The following is a 6,000-nucleotide window of genomic DNA, read 5'->3' on the forward strand; positions in this document are numbered from 1 at the left end:
CTATCTCTCTCTGTGTGTCTCTCTGTCTTCTATCTCTCTCTGTCTCTGTCTCTCTATCTCTATTTGTCTCTCTCTGTCTCTCTCTGTCTCTCTCTCTGTGTCTCTCTCTCTGTCTCTCTCTCTCTCTGCTCTCTCTCTCTCTTTCTTCTCTCTCTCTCTGTGTCTCTCTGTCTCTGTCTCTCTCTCTCTGTCTCTCTCTCTCTGTCTCTCTCTGTGTCTCTCTCTCTCTGTCTCTCTCTCTCTGTGTTCTCTCTCTCTGTCTCTCTCTCTCTCTGCTCTCTCTCTCTCTCTGTCTCTCTCTCTCTCTCTGCTCTCTCTCTCTGTCTCTCTCTGTGTCTCTCTGCTCTCTCTCTCTCTGTCTCTCTCTCTCTCTGCTCTCTCTCTCTCTGTCTCTCTCTGTGTCTCTCTGCTCTCTCTCTCTCTGTCTCTCTCTCTCTCTGCTCTCTCTCTCTCTGTCTCTCTCTGTGTCTCTCTGCTCTCTCTCTCTCTGTCTCTCTCTCTCTCTGCTCTCTCTCTCTCTGTCTCTCTCTGTGTCTCTCTGCTCTCTCTCTCTCTGTCTCTCTCTCTCTCTCTGCTCTCTCTCTCTGTCTCTCTCTGTGTCTCTCTGCTCTCTCTCTCTCTGTCTCTCTCTCTCTCTGTCTCTCTCTCTCTGTGTCTCTCTCTCTGTCTCTCTCTCTCTCTCTGCTCTCTCTCTCTCTCTGTCTCTCTCTCTCTCTCTGCTCTCTCTCTCTGTCTCTCTCTGTGTCTCTCTGCTCTCTCTCTCTCTGTCTCTCTCTCTCTCTGCTCTCTCTCTCTGTCTCTCTCTGTGTCTCTCTGCTCTCTCTCTCTCTCTCTCTCTCTGCTCTCTCTCTCTGTCTCTCTCTGTGTCTCTCTGCTCTCTCTCTCTGTCTCTCTCTCTCTCTGCTCTCTCTCTCTCTGTCTCTCTCTGTGTCTCTCTGCTCTCTCTCTCTCTGTTCTCTCTCTCTCTCTCTCTGCTCTCTCTCTCTCTGTCTCTCTCTCTCTCTGTCTCTCTCTCTCTCTGCTCTCTCTCTCTCTCTGTCTCTCTCTGTGTCTCTCTGCTCTCTCTCTCTCTCTCTCTGTCTCTCTCTCTCTCTGTCTCTCTCTCTCTGTGTTCTCTCTCTCTGTCTCTCTCTCTCTCTCTGCTCTCTCTCTCTCTCTCTCTCTGTCTCTCTCTCTCTCTCTGCTCTCTCTCTCTGTCTCTCTCTGTGTCTCTCTGCTCTCTCTCTCTCTGTCTCTCTCTCTCTGCTCTCTCTCTCTCTGTCTCTCTCTGTGTCTCTCTGCTCTCTCTCTCTCTGTCTCTTCTCTCTCTCTGCTCTCTCTCTCTCTGTCTCTCTCTCTCTCTGCTCTCTCTCTCTCTGTCTCTCTCTCTCTCTGCTCTCTCTCTCTCTGTCTCTCTCTCTCTCTCTCTCTCTCATATCAGGTTAAGCAATCCCACACTGACTCAGGACATAACTATCTATATCTATAGACGAGTCTGGGGAAACCAAGCGATCCCCCGACCTTCCGGCAAGACGGGCCCCTGAAACCCTGGACCCCTGGGTGACGGCCACCTCCACCCAGCGCAAGGGCTGAAGGTAAGCTAGGGGCGAAGGCCAGGGAGCGAGGAGGAGGGCCAAGGTCCTTGGTCCACGCGGGCAGCCGGAGTCTCCACCGCAGACGCTGCTTCCTGGGCTGCCACGGGCCTGTCCCCCCAGATAGCCAGATCCAGGACGTGCGACCCTGGACAGAGCATTCCACATGACTGGGCGCGTCCTGCCAGCCAAGGTGAGCCACCCCAGATCACCTGCAGGGACTGGCGCATGGACGCCCCATGGAGACCCTCCCGAGACCACACTGATAGGGAGTAGCCGCAGGAACAGGAGAGGCCGTGTCTGCGTGCGTGGCTCTCCTTTCCTGGACATTTTTATTGACTCTGCAGTTGCAGAAACCCAGGATCTGAAGGGGAGCCTGAAGAGGGATGGATGGATGGAGATAGAGGGTGGGCAGACAGACAGATAGATGAGAGACAGACAAGAATGTGTGTGTGGGCTGGACGCGGTGGCCCACGCCTGTCATCCCAGTGACTCAGGAGGCTGAGGCAGGAGGATCGCCAGTTCAAAGCCAGCCTCAGCAACAGCGAGGCCCTGAGCAACTCAGTGAGACCCTGTCTCTAAAAAAAGTACAAAATAGGGCTGGGGCTGGGGCTCCGTGGTGGAGTGCCCCTGAGTTCAATCCCTGGTACTTACCTCTCACCTCTCAAAAAGATGCTGAGTGATTTTTAAACAAGGGTTTTTATTTTGCACTGAGCCCTGCAAATGCCATCTCTGATTCTGCTTCTGAGTGTGAACAATGCCTTGCAGAACCTCAAGTCCCCACAGGGAACACGCAGACTAAGCAAGAGGTAATTATTGTCTCCCTTCACTGAAAGCCGAGGGCCGTTTTGTTCCTGCAGCAAGCTCAGCCTATCCTGACTGCTCCTGGAAGTGACGTGAAGGCCAAGGGCTTGGAGAGAAGACACCGAGGAATAGAACTGAGACACATGTGAGCCTCCGCCCGAGTTACTAGAGCTGCGTGAGGTGGCTTGGCAGGTGTCTCCCCTCTCATCCCAACAGCAGATGCGTCCCTCACTCAGTCTAGGCCGTGTTGGTCTAAGTAGTGACACAAGGTCTCCCTTGGGATCAGTCGGACCTGGTGCCCCTGCTGGTTCTCCAAAGCTCAAATTCTTCTCTGAACCATGAGAGTGACGACACCAGCTTGTCCCTCGCAGGCTGCTGTGATGATCCCAGTTACGCGCTCCACAGGGGCCATGGGGGCTGACCAGTGGGAACGTGAAATCCCCCCAAGCCGACCTCCCCGATCTCCCCCCGCTGAGACAGCTGAGGCCACCCTGAAAATCAGAAGCGGACCTGGGATTCACAGCGAGCCTCTCTGGTATCAGAGTCCGTCTTTCCCCATACCATGGCGGGGCCTCCTGCAGACCTGCGGGGGAGGAATCCGCCCTCTCTCTCCGTCCTTGTCCTTCCCGCCAGTCACCAACAAGGGAACGCCCCTGGGGCTCACTTCAAGGTCAACACCTGCCTTTGTGGTTGCCGCCCCCTGTTCTCTCTCATCAGAAATCCCTAACTGTGCAGGGCATGCTGGATGGCAGGGAGTTTAGAACAAATCCAGCGGTCACAGGCCTGAGGTCATTTGTCCCTTTGTGTCCCTTCAAGAGCTTCTGACGCCTTTCTCCTTCAGACTCCTCCTCTGTGCTCTGTCTCTTCCCAGCCGCGGGGCAAGCCTTCCAATGACCAGCAGGTCCCCGAGAGTCTGCCCAGCCCTGCCCTGAGTCACTGCCCAAGTCCCTGCCACTGGCCGAGACTTAAACAAATGGGTCTCCTGCCATCGTAGCTTCTCAGTTTTCCACTGACGTAATGATGCCGGGGAAGGGTCACAGGACCCCACGGCAGGCTGCAGTCAGACGGTGTGGCCCGTGCACGGTGCCTCTATGGGACCCGGTGGGGGCTGCTGCCTTGTCCAGGGCTCGGCTAGCTCCCGGCTGATCTTGGCCGGCCTCCCCAGATGAGCTGAGGGTCTCCGTGTGGCTCCTGCTGCCTTGGCGCCTCCCTTCCCAGGTGACACTCCCCTCCCTCCCTGTCGGGTGGTCTCGGGGGCCCACGGGCTGCACCATGGAAACTGGGTGGCAAAGAAGAGCCTCCAGATCCACCAGGTTCAGGCCATCACTAGGGGGCCAACCGGGCTGCCCGGGGTCATTCCAGTGTCCAGAGATTCGCCAGCCAGGTGTGTGTCCAGAGGGGCCACCGCCAGAGACCTGCTGGAATGACACACTGCAGATGTGTGACCAGAGAAGGGAGCAGGCCACGGCTCAGGGGCAGCCTGGGGCCAAGGAGCAGGACCACCACCACCATGAATGAGAAGGGTGCCTGACTCCAAGGTCACCAGGATCCGAGGGCGCTCAGGACCTGGCACATTGGGTCCACTCGCCAAGAGGCCCCAGATACCACCACCGCTTGTCCCCTCCTCCGCCATCAGGCCTCTGACTTCCTGGAGTGAAACCAAGGCTGCACTCTACCCATCCACCCACCCACCCACCCTTCTAGGGAGCCCACAGTCTTTGATTTCCCTAAATCCTCCTTAGATTGTAGTTTGGTTCAGGGTTGAAGATACACTGAGAACTTCAGGGGGCTCTCTTCTCTTTCTGTGGATCCAGGTGGCTTCCTGCTCCTACCTCAGTATTTCTATTCCATGGAGTCAGTCAGTCAGCACCAGGGTAACATCTGCACTGAGTTAATCCACCCACCCACCCACCCATCCATCCACCCACCCACCCACCCATCCACCCATCCATCCACCCACCCACCCTCCCATCCATCCACCCTCCCATCCACCCTCCCATCCACCCACCCACCCACCCACCCACCCTCCCACCCACCCTCCCACCCACCCTCCCATCCACCCACCCATCCACCCTCCCATCCATCCACCCACCCACCCATCCACCCTCCCACCCACCCACCCACCCACCCATCCACCCACCCACCCATCCACCCTCCCATCCACCCACCCATCCACCCACCCATCCATCCACCCACCCATCCACCCTCCCATCCACCCTCCCATCCACCCACCCTCCCATCCACCCACCCATCCACCCTCCCATCCACCCACCCTCCCATCCACCCACCCACCCATCCATCCACCCTCCCATCCACCCTCCCATCCACCCTCCCATCCACCCACCCATCCACCCTCCCATCCACCCTCCCACCCACCCATCCACCCACCCTCCCATCCACCCACCCACCCATCCATCCACCCACCCATCCACCCTCCCATCCACCCTCCCATCCACCCACCCATCCACCCACCCACCCATCCACCCTCCCATCCACCCACCCACCCACCCACCCTCCCATCCACCCTCCCATCCACCCTCCCATCCACCCACCCATCCACCCACCCACCCATCCACCCTCCCATCCACCCACCCATCCACCCACCCACCCATCCACCCTCCCATCCACCCTCCCACCCACCCATCCACCCACCCTCCCATCCACCCACCCACCCATCCATCCACCCACCCATCCACCCTCCCATCCACCCTCCCATCCACCCACCCATCCACCCACCCTCCCATCCACCCACCCACCCATCCACCCACCCTCCCATCCACCCTCCCATCCACCCTCCCATCCACCCTCCCATCCACCCTCCCATCCACCCACCCTCCCATCCACCCTCCCATCCACCCACCCATCCACCCACCCATCCACCCACCCACCCATCCACCCTCCCATCCACCCTCCCACCCACCCATCCACCCACCCTCCCATCCACCCACCCACCCATCCATCCACCCACCCATCCACCCTCCCATCCACCCTCCCATCCACCCACCCATCCACCCACCCACCCATCCACCCTCCCATCCACCCTCCCATCCACCCACCCTCCCATCCACCCTCCCATCCACCCTCCCATCCACCCACCCATCCACCCACCCACCCATCCACCCTCCCATCCACCCACCCATCCACCCACCCACCCATCCACCCTCCCATCCACCCTCCCACCCACCCATCCACCCACCCTCCCATCCACCCACCCACCCATCCATCCACCCACCCATCCACCCTCCCATCCACCCTCCCATCCACCCACCCATCCACCCACCCACCCATCCACCCTCCCATCCACCCACCCACCCACCCACCCTCCCATCCACCCTCCCATCCACCCTCCCATCCACCCACCCATCCACCCACCCACCCATCCACCCTCCCATCCACCCACCCATCCACCCACCCACCCATCCACCCTCCCATCCACCCTCCCACCCACCCATCCACCCACCCTCCCATCCACCCACCCACCCATCCATCCACCCACCCATCCACCCTCCCATCCACCCTCCCATCCACCCACCCATCCACCCACCCTCCCATCCACCCACCCACCCATCCACCCACCCTCCCATCCACCCTCCCATCCACCCTCCCATCCACCCTCCCATCCACC

The sequence above is a fragment of the Callospermophilus lateralis genome, chromosome 1 (assembly GCF_048772815.1).
Source record: "Callospermophilus lateralis isolate mCalLat2 chromosome 1, mCalLat2.hap1, whole genome shotgun sequence".
In the NCBI taxonomy this organism is placed as follows: domain Eukaryota; kingdom Metazoa; phylum Chordata; class Mammalia; order Rodentia; family Sciuridae; genus Callospermophilus; species Callospermophilus lateralis.